The 16,378-nt window shown below is 42.6% G+C and overlaps 1 protein-coding gene across 5 annotated transcripts in view; it reads left to right on the top strand.

The window, feature by feature from the left end:
• The window catches only part of CHRM3 (cholinergic receptor muscarinic 3), a 461,018-nt gene that overhangs the window by 114,736 nt on the left and 329,904 nt on the right, over positions 1-16,378 (top strand). For 4 of the 5 annotated variants that reach the window (XR_010381798.1, XM_031460789.2, XM_031460790.2 and 1 more), the window contains exon 2: positions 12,219-12,326. The gene's annotated coding sequence lies outside the window, so the exon portion shown is untranslated. Of the gene's footprint in view, positions 1-2,702; positions 2,807-12,218; positions 12,327-16,378 lie in introns of those variants that run through there. The other variant, XM_064487813.1, reaches the window with a different exon arrangement.

The raw sequence follows: 16,378 nt of genomic DNA, 5'->3' as shown, positions 1-16,378 counted from the left end.
TTTTGTCTTGTAGAAAAGAATGTCTCTAGAACGGGCTTCTAAAATTAATTTTTTTACAAGATATGTAGGAGTTCCATTCTACTTGATAAAGTTTAACAATAAAATCCTGAAAAAAAAATCAAAGTGTAATGAAAACTGGGAGGTTATGTATGGAAGTAATCAGGAATATCCTGGTGGGAAAAAAACGTAATTAAGAGAAAGGATTGCCTGGTGAAGTTTAATATAATCTTTTCTCTAAATTTATGCAGAATCACCTCTAAAGAAATGAGAACAAAAAGGATTGAAGCAGATTCAGCTAAAATAATATTTATGTCTTTTAACTGATTTTCACTCTATTAGTTACATGAAAAAAAAAAGATTTATTTTTGCAAAATGCCCCCTTGATTAAAACCTTAAATAACGTTAACTAGATTACTATTGTATAACTCCATAATGATGCCAGAATTAGCTGCCACCTCTCACCTCCACGGATTATTTCCGATTTCAGGAACATTCTCATAAGATAAAGAAATTATTGTATGGTGGAAAGTGAATGCAATTTGGCAAAATTCAGCCTAAGTTTGAATCACCAGCTTCCTAATCTGTAAAATGAGGCTAATATATATTTTCAAGGTTGTAATAAGGATTAAATGATACAGTCCCAATTTGGAACAACCAGCATTTTACCTAGTTCATGGGAGAACCTCAGTAAATGAGAGAGACTAATAAAAACAACAATCTGTGATTGTAGTAAGACTGTCATTAACAGAAGGATGTGGTACCCCTGTCAGTAGCTGCTGAGCTTGAGTAAAGAGGTAAGATATTCTGTCTATAAGAATACTCACCCATGGGAGAATACCCACTACCTTCAGGCGCCTTGCTCATACTGGAGATGCCCCAGCAGGAGACTTTCTGCCCTCAAGCAGCTTACATTTTAGGTGAATCATTAGCATTTGCAGCTTTGGCTACTTTTGCAATTTTCTTTCACCAAATGATCGTTACTTTTATCAGAACCTCTGTAGTGGAATTAATTCAGCAACAAATATTTGTTGAGGGAAGGATAGACAGATTAAAACTTGGGAGAAAATGTGCCCTTTAAGCAGAGCGTGGGACAGCACATTATTTCATGCATGTATGTAAGATTGTCTCCTGAACAGTGAGATGTATGAAGGAGCAAAAATAGGTTTTCTAATTAAAACAAAACAAACCCTATGGTTACCAAAGGGGAAAGGGGTGGGAAGGGATAAACTGGGAATTTGGGATTAGCAGATACAAAGTACTGTACGTAAAATAGATAAACAGCAAGGTTCTACTGTACAGCACAGGGAACTATATTCAGTATGTTACAGCAACCTATAATGGAAGCGAATATGAAAAGGAATATGTGTATGTATGTGTGTGTGTGTGTGTGTGTGTGTGTGTGTGTGTAGCTTAATCACTGTGCTATACACCTGAAACCGACAAAGCATTCTAAATCAGCTATGCTTCAATGTAAAACAACAATTCACATGAACTGCAAATGAGAAAAAAGATACTTTTACAGTGGAGTTACCTGGGTGTCGCTCCCCCCCCCCCCCCCCCCCAGCCAGATGATGAGTCCACACCCACACTTCGCTGGGTCCAGCACACGAAGAGGACGCCCGGCGCTCAGGGAACTCAGGGCCTGCCCGGAACGGGAGGGGACCTCGGATGGGCCCCGCCCGGGCCGGATCCCTCCCGCGCTCCTCCACTTGCCCAGGAGCCAGCAGGGAAGGCGGGGGGGGGGGCTCCTCCGGATGAGACGTGAGCTGAGAGCCGTGACGGTAAAATGCCGTGTGATCTTGGCCAGGTCTTGGGCTGTGGAGGGGGAGCTGCTATTTGAAACCAAAGAGCCACAAGAAGACATCATCCAGGTGCGGCTGCAGCCGCCAGGTAGACCTCGTGGGCCTGGAGGCCTCGAGCACGGCTCACGGCCTCGGGTCACGTCGGGCGCCGTTTCCGGAGCCTGCCCGCACCTCGACCGCAGGCGAAACATCCGGGCGCTGCCCGGCCGAGTGCGCAGCGCGTGCGCATGGGCAGCACGCCGGCCTCCTGTGCGCCTGCGCGAGCCCGCGTCTGCCTGCGCAGGGGCTGCTGGGAGTGGTCTGGAGGCGCTGGCCTCCGTGGAAAGCGGCGGAAGGCTCCAGAGCTGAGGCGAGTTGTCGTCGTCGCCGCCTGCTGCCCAGTTCCCTGAAATAACGCGCCTCAGTGACTTCACCTGGGTCCCTGACGTGCGCACGTTTCCTCTGGGTCGTGCGTCAGAGGGGAGGGCGCTGTGGCTGCCCGCTGCTGACTGCTGACGGGCGTCTGGCTGGGACGCGACTGTGTTTGGAAGCTTCAGACTCAACAACATAAACACACTTAAGATCCATGTAGTGGCAGCCGAAGGAAACAGGCGAGCCGGAGGCTGGGGACCGGTGTGTGGGGGAAGGTTCCAGAACGAGCGGAGGAGCAGCGGCACTGGGGAGGCGCCCTGGCACAGCCGCGCGGCGCTGACGCGGCCCGCCGAGTCCCCGCGTGGAGGGCCGACGCCTCACGTTTCAGCGATGAAGAGTGCCGGGGATCTCAGGGGGAAACGATCCGCAAAGCCGGGTGTCAGGCCCGTGCTGAGCGTCAGGGTGACGGGCGCGCGAAACTTGGAGGGGGCTGCGTGCGAGTCCGTAATCGCCGAGCGCGCCCCGGTGAGAGCCCCCGGCGGGCCCCCCGCGTGCCCGCGCCGAGGCCGCCAGCGGCTCCGAGTCTGGGCGCGCGGTCCGTGCCTGGAGCGTGGGCGGAGGAGGACCGCGGAAGCGCGTGGTGGAGCCGGACGGTGAGTGTAGGAGCCGGCTACGTTGGCAAGTCGGTATCTTACTGTAAATAGGGCCTAAAAGCACTGTGGATGTTTTTAAAAAAATCAAATTTTAACCCATTTGTTTCTTGAAAGAAAAAAATGCACTACACTACATGTCATTCAGCGTATCTGGGAGGAAAAGCTCTCCGTGCATCTGTGTCCTCGCTCCAAAGTGGGAAGTTCGTCAGACGCTGCCGGGTTACCAAGTTGAGAGCTTTCGGTGGAGCCCCAGTCACCAGGTCTTGCTTGAGGGGCCTTTCTTTCGTATCTAGTGTATTTTAAGTCCGTTTCATTTCTTTTTTTCCTTGAGCCCTGTGTTTCTAGAACCCCAGGCTCACACACTGAGTATGGCATTTACCTTGTGAGAACACTTTCATACTATTTGTCAACAAAATTTTCAGGCTTCTTATGTTGCCCTTGGCTTGTGCTTGGGCCTAGGAAACCTATCCTATTGGGAAGATTTTTTTCCTATCCCTACATTTTTAAAAAGAGTTTTATGTCTTATTTATCTTTGTATTATTACTTTATTTTGGTGGGGGAGTAGTTAGGTTTGTTTATTTTTGGAGGCGGTACTGGGAATTGAACTCAGGACCTCATATACATTAAGCACGTGCTCTACCACTTGCGCTATACCCTCCCCACCTGCATGGGTTTTCTTGTTTGGCAGTCTCAGCAGATTCCTGGCCTGGACCTGCTGTTGATACTTCTGAGACTTGTTGCCTAGAATCAAGGCATCAGCGTCACGGAAGTCAGTGACTACTGAGGGCAGGACCCTTGTTTAGGCCTGGGTAAAAGCCAGGGCTGTGAAAGAGGCCTTCATCTGGGCCTTTGGGTACCTTTGCAGCTTGACCTTGAACCAGAGAGATGCAGCCTCGCCTGGAATTGCTGGTGAGGCTGAGGAAGATGAGGGATCTTAATGTGAGCAGGTGAACAACGTACACTTTTTCAAGCCACAAGTTGCTGCATGTGTGAAAAAGCATGCTTTAGGTTCCATCTGTGCATTGCTGTTCCCAAGTCCAGCAGGCATCTGAAGTCTCTTGTTCTGCGTTTCAGGCCCAGGAGGCAGGAATAACGTTGGGTTTATATGACTTCCCTCATGGTTTTAAGTTTGCTTTGATTGGATCCGTTACCTGAATTCTAACCTTGGCTTTGGTTTTCCAATTCCCAAAATGTGCAGAGGACAACATGGCTTGAGTCACCCACCATTCTATCTCAATAATTTATTCCTGGTTCCAGCTGGGGGACTCGGTTACCAGAATTCTCTTGGCTAAAGCCACTCTTTTTCTGTGGCAGACAGTCTCTGTTGAGATGCAGAATGTAGCTTCAGAATGAATACTTACAAGCTGTGACTGAGGGAGAGGGGCAGCTCTGTAAAGAGTGCATCCCACTAACTGGCCCCAGCGGTCACTGGTGGGGCTGGCAGCCGGTATTCTAATATCCATCAGGATGTTGGATGCTAATGGAATTCAGCAGATAACTGCCAGGAGGTCTATAATCTTGTGGTTGGCCTCACTGTATGAATGCTCAGCTTAAGAGCAATCTGTGCTTGTGCATGTGCATGTGTGGTGGGGGACTTCCTGTCCGAAGCCTTTATGAGGCCCTGTGCTTTAGGATCATTGCTCGCTTTTTGTTTCTTAATAATCTGCTTGGTATCAATTTATAGCCTAAAACCTACTTCCTCTAATATGTAAGTGGAAAGGCCCTTCTTTTATTTGCATTTTGAATGATATTTTCCTTGCTTAAATGGGGAAGTCAGAGAGGGGCCTGGCGTAGAGACAGCAGCATGAAGTGATGCACTGAAGTACTGAATACCAAAGCAAGACTTGCTGCTGTTTTGAGCTCTGAGGTTGTCCTCTTTCTGCCCTAAGAGTGCAGTATCCTGTCGCCCCAAGTGTTTACTGAAGTCTTCCTTCCTTAGTCAAGAGGAGCTGAAACATTAGCACCGAGGAATGCTTGCAGCATTTGTCTTCAACTCTGCTCTGACATTAACGGAAGTGCTGTCACTTCCGAAGACGAAACAGCATTTGTTAAATTTGTAAATATTTTGACTCCAAAACTCACGTGAGGCATCTGTATACGCAAGATACTAGGAAGCCGTCATCTTTTTGAAAATACCCACTTGAGGTAACTGTGACTTCCAAGTCATAAATCATTTCCCTTCAAGACAAAACTAGGAAAGTGTCTAAAGACACTCATGAAGACAACCATCTAAAAGTCTAGGCTGGTAATGTGAAAAGAGGAAACCCCAACCTTGATATTTTCCGTGTTCTTTTGGCTGCCCTCCTTCCTCCTGTGCTTCCAGGAAACCAAGGCTTTTTCAGGTTTTGGAATCAAGAGTGTCCTGGCTTCTCAAATACTTGGAAGTAATTATGCATTCTAGCAGACAGCTTGGAAGTTGTAAGGGAGCCATTTCAATCTCAGTCTAAATGCATATCTTGCCTCTGTTGATGTATTCTGGTAGAAAGCTTCAGAATTCCTATAGTGGCTCCTGTCAGGTCTTAAGATAATAATTCAGCTTGCTTTTCTTTCTTTTGTTTTCTTTCGTTTATTAGGCTTCAGGGGTGACTTTTAAGTTTGCTTTACTTGGGTTCCATCTCTGGTACCCCTAGCATATTTCAGATGGCTGAGGTAGTCATAGATTGCTAATTTTGTTACATTTTGGTTAAGTACCCCTTTAGTACTCTGCCACTTTAGGTATCTTTTGGTCTAGTAACAATTACCTTTCTTTATTTCTAGCATCCAGAAGTTAACCTGGTGCATTGACACTAATAATGGGTCTGTTTAACATTAAGGTTCAGAAATTAATTTTGTTTGTTCCCTAACTTTACCTGCTGCTGTCATTTGAGAATGTTTAGTTCAGTAGCTCTCTGATATGGAATTGTGTTTTGAAGGGTGACTTAATTCGGCTCCCAGATTCCACCACCCCAGCTCACATCCTGACTCCTTGGATGCTCAGGGTCTGTGATGTTCCACTAAATTCTGTATTTATGCAGAGTTTTACTCCCAGGAATCTTTCTTTTATTAATAAAAGAATGAGATAGAATGAGATTTGATTGCTCCATTTGCTCACCCACTGCTATTTGGCTGTGAAATTCCTTTGATAAGAATTGCAGCTTTTATAAAATGCAGGTGATGATAGCAATTTTGGGAGATTGTGAAAAGAAAACAGATACGCACGTAAGGCACTCATCACAGTGTTGTGCACACGGGTAGGCACATGAGTAACACTGATGATGATTTTACTCCTGCTAAGAAAGGACAGGGAGAAGCAAGGGCAGCGAGGCAGGGGAGAAGCAGCAGGAGGAGCAAACAGGAAGATAAAAGCAGGAGCGTGTAATGGCTAAAATGGGCTTGTGCCGTGTGGGGAGGATTTTCCCAGTATCTCCACTGTAATTTACACAGTTCTCATCTTCAGTGCAATTATAAAGCATGATGAGAGACTGAAGATTTTTTGTCCTCTTTTTTATTTTTCAGGAGATGCCCATAGGAACTGCTTCCCACTTTCTCATTGTTGGCTTTGTCCTAACTTTAGACCTTCTCTCTGCATTAGCTCATCTTCCTCACGCCACTCCATCAGACAGCTCTGACTCATGAGAGCACTTTATCCACAGCTTGTCCAATGTTGTTTCATCCCAATTAGATACTATTGGCGTTAGATTTTAAATTTAAATAGAATTAGAGGCCACTGTGTCTGTTTTGTAAACTACATATGAAAAAATCCACTGACTATGTCTAGTTAATTTAACTTTCCTTAGTTAAAATTAAGAGAAAAGAGTAATTGGAACATTATAAGAGCAAACAAAGAATAAACATAGCAGTTAATCTCCAGTCAACTATTCTTTAAGCTCTAATAGCCAATAAATGTAAACATGAAATGACAGTTGCCTCAGTTCAAATATAAACGCACGTAGAATCTCCCTGATAGCAACATAAAGCAAGCTTAGAAATATACCTCCTGCTTTGCTTCTTCCTGATCCTTTTTCACCAAGACTGATTCTTTTTGATTTATTATTTCCTACTTTACCACTGTGGCTATCAAATACAGTTACTAAAAAGGGTTAAGACTAGTGAAAAATAACTTTAGAGTCTTGGCAAAGAAAGAAAAAATGCTCTTCAAATAACCCTTCCAGTTATGGAAAACCTAGCTAAAATGTGTATTTTCATTCAGAATATCACTTTTTGCCTGGGGTCTAACCATTAGTTTACTCAGACCGTGAATGTGTCAGGCGTGAAACGCTGGGCGTAACCATTGTATGGAGAAAAGCCACCCATTCCCACAGAAGGAGATGCTTTGGATCTCCTGCTAACTAGGTTTCGTAGCTGTACAATCAAGGTCACTTTCCTGCACCTTCTTTGAAAGAAGATGCTTTTGATCAAGCAGAATTCTTTCAAAAAATTTTTGTGCCTTTGTTCTGTCATAATACATGAGAATAAAAGAACATTAGTTGCTTGTGAGTGAGTGAACCTGGTTAGAACTGCCTTCAGAGGAGTCTGGAACTAAGATGAGCTGTGAGCTGGCTGTCCTCTGGCAGAGTTGCTCTCAGACAGCTGCCAGAACACAAATCAACACATCTTTGCGTCTCAACCATGGCTCTTGTCAAACATTTTCACCCTTTGTTGGCCAGTAACTTTTGACACTATTTTTGAGGTTCTGCTAAAGTAGCTCTCTCTCTCGTGTGTGTATGTGTATGTGTGTATGATATATATAAAACCTTTGTGTATCAGTGTTAGCATTGTATGTTGATTGCTTATGCTAATTGGGAAACATTAAGGTTAAATCTATTTTAAGTAGAGTAACTGATTTAAATGACTCCATTTCAAAGGACACTTCAATAATTCTTGTTTTTTAAATCTGCCTCTGAATGTTTCCATTCCCTATAGCAAAATAAATAAATGTACCAACAAACAGCTCTTACTGAAACAACAGTGATATATTATTTTGCTGAGAGAAAAAATGAGATTTCAAATGTGGAAAAGGTCTAGGATGTTACCACTACTTTTAGAAATGTATATACATTACCTGGTTTTTTTTGAACAAGTTTGAATTCAGTGAAATTTGCACTTTCTCAAATAAATTGATGAATTTCAAGTATGTTTCCTACAATCACACAGTCTTAATATACTTATCACACTACCTTCTAAGTTTTGCTAATCTACCTTACATGAATTTGCCTGTAATTTTAATGAGCCTATGTGTAACATTTTGTATTCTGCATTTATGTATACCTTTTCCTGTATTAGCATAATGTTCATACTTACTATAGTAACGATGCATAATACAAATTTAACAATATAACATGCCATAGAATTGAACTGGTTCCCTTTTGTTCAGTTATGATATTAATAATAGTAATAATGACTACTGTTCATCAACTTTTTACACAGTAAGTGTCCTGTTAACATCTTTTTTACAAAGTAGAGACCAAGCTTAGTTTGTTATGTGGAAACACCTAGACTTTAGAATTTTATACACTTGGGTCTCTACTATCTGCATGATGTTAGTCAAGAAAAAATTCCATTCAGTATTCTCCTCTGGAAAAAAATAAGAGTAATAATAGCTGGCTTGTAGGCTGTACCTACCACTGTCTGGCACACGGTAGATGTTTAAGATGTGGGGGAAGGGAAGACTGTTGTTGGTAATTACTTCTAAAGATGATGTAACGAGGTGCATAAAATGAAGAGATACTATTTTGTGTATATTTCCAAATGGATTGCCAGAGTAATTAAGTGGTCAGTATCACCAACAGTGTGCTAAGTGTTAATTTTTTGTATATCAAATTCTCGCCAAGTTTATCTTTCCATCATTCTTCTTTTTTGTTCTTTAGTTATTCATTCAAAAATAACAGAGCCTGTTGTACACTGAGCATTTCTGAAGTCACTGACTCCAGGATGCAACTGACACAAGGGTGGTGCTCTCTGACATTCAAAAGGCGTCAAAAGATTTGGTCAAAATCTAGGCCAGTGAAAGGGCAGAAGTGTGTGTGGAGTGTGTGTGCTTGTTTACATGTGTCTTCCCAAGAAGACCATAGTTGGTCATCTTGATATATCATGCATGTCACTAAGATATGGTCTCCTGGAAAAGACATATGTAAATAAATAATGACAGTATGAATCATAAAAATAGATTTATGGATAAAATGTTATGGGCATATATTTCTGCCTAGTGGATTAAAGATGGCTACAGAATCCAGTTCTGAATTAAAAAAATTTTTGAAGTGAATGCCAACTTAGCAGTTACATGAAGAAGGGCCGAAAGTTAAAAGACGCAGTGCATTCCGAGAAAGCAAGATACAGGGTCTGGTGTGACAGGGCCGAAGGCCCCTGTGTGTCTGGCCACCCTCGTCCTGTAGCTGCAGTGATGTGGTGGACGGTTAGTGTTGGAACAAGACAGTGAGAGAGTGAGCAGGGCCAGACCTGACAGAGCACAGGAACCTGGTAAGTGCCCTGTACCTTCCATGTGACAGGGACAAAATGCACATTTTGCCCCACAGCACTCAGAATAACCCCATTTAAGAGGTGATGGGAATGAGACTTTGAATATAAAGGAACTTGCCCAAGGTCATACAGCAAGAAAATGGTGCAGCTGATGTTCAGACCCAGTCTTTGAGATCAGAACCCCTCTCCTCTTCACCAAAATGCAATTCATATCTAAATGGGAAACCACTTAAGTGTCTTTTCATTTATTTGGGTTTAATTAACTTCTCTGAAGAGAAATCTTTGGGATTTTATTGTGTTTATTCAAACTTTATCAAAAGCACAAAGCAGATGTTCTATAAAACTTACTTTAACTTTCTTTGGTATCTTTCAAGCACAAATACTTCCTCTTCATCTATGGTTTCCTTGTGTTATGTAGCAGATTCTTTTTTATATAATCTTCGCGCTTTGTTTTGTTCTGCTTCGTAACCCGTTTAGCCATCCTTAGGTGCAGCCTGACCCACTGGTGCCCTTATATAGGCTAGAAGGAGTATCTTTTAAACCTGCTTGGGGTTTCTCTGTTTGCTCGTATAATCTTCTTTTTCAGGTCTTTATCAAGAAAGCTGGTCACCTAAGTTACCTGTCATTCTGGTGGCAGGCACATACGGGGAGGGAATCAGACCTGGAGATTTCCTTCATGAGGATTTCATCCTGCCATATTGAAAAATGACACTTACCCTGGTGGCCAGCTGTCTTTGTCCATCTTCGCTGGCCCAGCCTGTGCCAAGCGGAGTGTTGCTAAATCCTTCTGGTGCTTCCTCCAGGGGAAAGTCCCACTGCCCCCAGAACAAGCCCTGCTGTACTCATTACATTGTCCCTGGGTCTGTGTAGGGAAGTGGATTCCCACTGCCTGCTTCCAGTCTGCCCTAAAGCACCCCCCTCTCTAATATCATTCCCTCCAAATTGAGAACTAACAGTTCTCCAGACAAGAAATCAGCCAATGATTTCTGTAAAGGGTCACATAATAAATATATTTTAGACTTTGCAAGTCATACTGTTTCTTTCACAACCTCTCAACTCTACGCTTGTAGCAGGACAGCAGCCAGAAATGAATGGCTGTGGCTGTATTCCAGTAAAACTTTATAGACTCTGAAATTTGAACTTTTAAGTAATTTACACTTATATGATTCTTTTGACTTTTTCCAGTGATTTAAAATTGTGAAAACCGAGGAGGGAGAGTGTCACTCAGTGGTAGAGCCCATGCTTAGCATGCATGAGGTCCTGGGTTCAACCCTCAGTCCCTCCATTACAGAAATAAATAAATAAACCCAACTGCTTCCGCCTGAAACAGACAAGTCCAGTGACTCCAGCACCACCTGCTGAAGATGCAGTGTCAAAGTCTCAGGTAGAATCTACAAGTGAGAAAAAGGAAAATCCACCAAGTGCAGAACTGGGATGGTGACAGGACATTCCAAAGACTACTTGTCTAAAAACCAGGGGAGAAGCTCACTGAGTAGTGAGTAATTGTGCAGATTCGAGGAAACTCTCCTAGTGTCATGTTCGTATTACCGAAGGAGACAGCATTAAAGTTGATGAAATGTCAAAAACAAACAGACAGACAAACAGAAGTGTAAGAGCCATTCTTAGCTTGCAGGCTGCCCAAGCAGAGGGCCACAGTTTGCCAGCCCCTGCCCCACCCAGGCAGGGTGTGAGGCCCTTTCTTCCCTGGGGCACATCAGGGTCTCCATCTGGCTGCTTCTCTGCAGCCTCCCCAGCCCGGAGCAGCATTTCCTGATTCCTTGTGATGGAGCCATTTCTACCTGGAGTCTTTGCATTTCAATTTTCTCCTCTGTTGGTGGATCCTTCCCCCTGGGGATCTGGCCTTAGGAAAGGTGTTTAGGTTTTGTTAGCCTGCTTATATCTGATGTAGTAGTGAAAATGGATTTTATTCATCTCTGCTCTGTCTGGAAAATGTGTTATTTTACCTTTTGCTCTTCTCCAGGGTCCTCTTCAATTGAACTAAGTTAAACTGACTACTGACCAGTTTGTAATTCTTTGATTGAATATATTTGAACTTCATTTACATGATTTTTAGATTATTCTTTCTACTTTTTCCTCTTGAGATTGTGTTGCAAGCAGGAAGATAACTTTGGCCAGTAAATAAAAGGATTGACAAAACAAAGTGTGAATTGAGACAAAAAGTATATGCCCAATCCTACTTTTGTTTTGGCTGTTTATTCATTTATTTACTCAGCAAATATTTGTATGTGCCAGGTACTGTATCCCAAAACAAGATCTCACTTTATATATTCACAAGCAAGGGTGAGGAGAATACCATGCTTGTCTTCTAGGGAACTACAGGTGAGACAGAAATACGTCTTTATATAATCCTCTTGACATCTGTTGTTCCTGTTTCAAGTCACATGGAGCACAAGTAAGCATATGAAGAGGTGTGCACTCTGCACACCCCACCTGACACGGACACACGTCCATGTGTGCAGACGGTAGAGCAGGACTCTGGGTCAGTTCTGCTCTGAGCCTTAAATGTTGTAAAGTGAGAGATTACCTACATCACAGTTTTGTTGTCAAGACTAAATGAAATTTAATGCTGTAATGCTCAGCACATAGCACCCCCCAAAAAAAATTACATCAGAGTATGTTAAATTTTTTTTTTTAGTTTTTTATTGATAAATGACTAGCCTTCCAGTAACATGATACCAGTTTACTACTACATTTTTACTTTTTAATGACTACATAATCAATAACCACTAAATTTATTACTTCTTTACTGACTACACAGATGTTTCTGTGGCTATACTGCTCAGTATATAGAAAACAGAGGCGTGTAAATAAAAGCGTTTCCATTGGATTGGTTCTCTGACTTTTTTTTTGTAATGCTGCAGGTTGGAAAGATACTCTCGTGCAGATGCTATGAAATGATGTTTGTTGACTGACCGTCATCTCTGTGTCTGTTTAGATCTGAACCTGATGACACTCATTGCACTGACCAGTTGCTCGGTGGCCTGTGGGCTGGTTGACCTGTGCCCGCTCCCGTCATGACGTGCACCATTACGGCTCCTCACTAGTAGGTGTTCTCTCTTCAATACCATTTATGTGGTTGTATGTTGAGAATTTCATGGAATATGCACTTATAATGAAAACGTGTTTGTGTTGCTGTTACAAAATATGGCTAGACCAGTCTGGGTACCAACCAATTGCAAAATGAAAGAGTAGGTTTAGATGTATCCATTATGTATGTATGTGCATATTAATATGGTAATACATGTATGTCTGTATAGGAAGAACTTAGAGGTATAGAATTGTACCTCTCTTTTAACAGAATAAGAAAAGTCCCTGGAAAATTCACTGTCTTTTGGTTCTTTAACATCATATAAAACTGGCAATGTAAGCCTGAAATTTTGACTTAGTTTAATGTTTTGGAACAGTTCAGTTTTATTGTAGTTTTACCTAGCAGGGTATCTGATACACTTCCACCTACAGGAGTATCCTAGGGTAATTGACATGGGATGTTTATGGTGTCATTGAAAGGAATTATACTCAGTGGCAGAGATCTTAATTTTAGTTCCAGCTCCAACATTAAGGGACCTGACTAGTCCCCTGAATTTCTAGGCCTCAGTTTCAATCATCTGCAGATGAGAAGAAGAATTTCTGTTTTACCTAATTCACAAGATGACTTTAAAGGACAAATGAGGTAATGAAATATGACAAGTAGGGAGCTGGAAAAAGAAGTCGTGACTGACTGCAATTTTCTTTTTAAATTGACTATTAGAGTTTAATCTTTTGTATGTAATTCACCTAAGAGATACATGATAAGATTATACTTAATTGTAATTCATGACCCAAATCTTTTATTATATTTGGGGAAGTTATGATTGAATGAAACATGAAAAAACACATTGCTCACACACACTGCACACACAGACCTCCACCGACTGTGATAGTTATGCTTTTGCATCTGACCTCCAGAATATTTACTCTATTAGAGATTATTTTTAGGTATTTCATACTTGGAGCAGACAAGATACCCCAGATACTTTTTATGTATAGTTTAATTTCAGGATACTAAAGAAACAATGTAGAAACTTGATCAGATATTACTCATTCAGTTTAATATATTACATTTTTTTGTTTATTGAAATCTCTTTAACACTTCATACGACCATTATCTTTAGCCAACAGAATGTAGCTAGCCTGTTTAAAATAAAGGACGGAAAGTGAAAGTCTTGACAAATATATTTAGCAATATTCAGAAAGACTTTTCCAGTAAAATTTTTAAAAAATTTTGTAACCAGGCCAATGCAGTAACACTGGTTTGCAAATTCTATTCCAAAAATTAGATATGATTACCATTGACAAGGCAATGGTAATACACAAATCAAATTTTTGTATATAAGTGAAACAAAAATCTTAATAACAGGTAACATTTATTTGCTGATATTGTAGCATAATCGTAATTATGGTTGGAGGCTAGAGTTAGATTGCCTGGGGCTGCAACCCAGTTTCATCATTTTCCAGCTTTGCAGTGTGGGACAAGTCATTTAGCCCCTCTGTGCTGTAGTTCCCTCATCTGTAAAATGAGTCTGGGTGTAAAAGCATTTATCTCATAAGATTGTGTGAATTCCATGAGTTTGTGCGGTGAAGTGCTTGGAGTGTTGTGTGACACTTAGTGGTAACCAGTCAGTACTAGTGATGATTATTCACTGGATGAGCATGGGGTTATGGTGCTGCCCATAGATTTTGGAATCAGACAGCCGTGCGTTCAAAACCATTATCAATTAATGGTGAAACATAAACAGTTACTGGACTTTTTGAAGTCTTAGTTTCTGAGAAATAGAATGGAAATAATTAAAATATACTCCGTAGTGCTTTTATTAGATGATTTAACACAACATCTAGCAAGAAGAGGTAGTGATCACCTTCACTGGGAGTTGTGAAGGTATAATCTGTAATGCAAGTATAAAGTGACACAAATCAGAGGTTCTTTGGTTCTGAAAGTGTCTTTGCCATGTGTTGTATTTAGGGGGCTTTTAGAAATGTGCCCAATTACAAGATTTGCTTTGTTAGCTCCAGAATTTCAAAAAAGACAAATAATTTTAATCAAATTACAACTACAAATATAACAAATATGGCATCCTGATTTAAAAAGTAAAAATGACAGAAATCCATTGGTGTTTTTTAAGGTCCAACAGGGACTATCAGCTCATTATTCAGTTTGTTAGGAAGGATGGACTGTTACCACATTTAAAATGACTTTTTTTTTTTTTTCTGGAAGGAAAGAAGAAAGGAGATGGACATGTAGAATATGCGTCACAAAACGATGGAGAGGGCGGGTCTGATCTTTGACTTCCATAGTAGTGCACTCTGTCAGGCTGTATGCGTGTTCTCATTATGAGAAATTTGAAGTGTTGTCTTTGGGCTCGTGTTGGACAAAATTCAGTGGTTGGAATGGGTGGCGTTTTTTTCCAAGTGAGCCAGGATTCGTTTCCGAGGAGGAAAGTACTGGTAACTTGGGGCCGTAACCCGAGAGTGAACTGCCTGCCTGCTGTGTATCTCTCAAAACAGAAGCCAAGTCTCTTCCCCTCACTGTGGGCTACAGACCACATGGAGCGGGGCAGTGCCCAGTCAGTCCACCTCCGTCTCCGGCCACGTCAGCAGCCGGTCTCTCTGACTTGTCTGGATCTCAGTGTCGAGCATTACAGAGTGCTTCTTTGCACACTGCCTTTTATTCCTGTTGTTTACTTTTGCAGTAACTTAAGCTTTTCCAGAGTTTGTGTATGACAAGGAAAGTTGTGGCTGTGGAGAAGGCTTTTGAGGGTAGGTTTTGGAGGTGGATTCTGAGGTGGGAGCCCACAAGCTGTGGACATGGGGTTGGGCTTGGCTGCCCCTCCTTGGGGCCCTGAGTGAGAGATAACCGTGGTGCTTACTCTGTGCTGCTTCTCCGGGTCCCTGGAACATCCTGTACTTCCGTTCTTCAAAGTGGCCAGCGTTCACATTTTGAACTCTCATGTTAGGGTTTAGGATGCAGGAAAAGAAAAAAACAGAGTCGTGGTGTTAGATGCTAGTCTGGAACAAACGGATGCTTGCATGTCCTTACGTATTTTCATGACAATTACGCATTTGTGATGTTTATCTTAAAATGTATTTGTGACTTTAGAAGTCTCCTAAAGGAGTCTGACTTAGTCAGATATCAGTCTGATAAGTTCGTTGAACAGTATGTCTAAAAACTAAAGAGAAGTGACAGAGTTTGGAGGAGACATCGGGCATTTGGAACTGAAGTCCGCTGTCATCTGGAGAAGGAGATACATGAGGCCTTTGTCAGTGGGAATCTAAGAATGGGTGGACTTCATCAGGCTGTCACTGTCAGTGTAGCACAGTCATGGTAAGGAGCTCTGCATAAGCCTCAGCTTCACTGCTGTGAATGAGCAGGAGGTGTTCGGAGAGGAGCCTCTGCTGCAGTGACTCAGGTAGACTCAGGTGGGTGGCGGATGCCCCAGAGAGCTTTATGCGGCCCCTCCCATCCGTCTGCTGCAGGTCCCCTCCGCCTCTTGGCTGCCTGAGCCCCACGTGCAAGCACCTGGTCTCACCCATGTGACATCACAAACCTCCTCGTGTTTGCAGACGCTGCCTGTCAGGCTCTGACTCTTCCTTCCAGACTCATGGTACCTGCTCTGCCATTTGTCCTTAGTCCTCCTCTTACAGCCGACTCTTCCCTCCTTCCCTTTCACCCCTTACTGTGCACACGCCTCTGTGATTGACCACGTTCACGCCTTTTGCAGTCATCAGTTTACATTTCTGTCCTAGTCCATTCCGGCTGCTAAAACACCCCCACTGAGTGGCTTGTAAACAACGGAAATTAATTCTTTAAGTTCTGGAAACTAGGAAATCCAAGATTAAACCCTGAGAGATTTGATGTGGTGAGGGCCTGTTTCCTGGAAGGCCGTATTTTGCTGTGTCTTCACGGTGTGCAAGTGGCAAAGGAGCTCTCCTGAGCCTCTTTTATGTTTCATAAGGGCACTAATCCCATTCAGGAGAGCTCCACTCTCATGGCCTCCTAGTCACCTCCCAGAGGCCCGCCTCCACATACTCACACTGAGCCTTAGGATTGAGCAGATGAAT

This window comes from Camelus dromedarius, chromosome 8, assembly GCF_036321535.1.
Source record: "Camelus dromedarius isolate mCamDro1 chromosome 8, mCamDro1.pat, whole genome shotgun sequence".
NCBI classification, from domain to species: domain Eukaryota; kingdom Metazoa; phylum Chordata; class Mammalia; order Artiodactyla; family Camelidae; genus Camelus; species Camelus dromedarius.
This window is presented reverse-complemented; position numbering and strand designations above follow the sequence as displayed.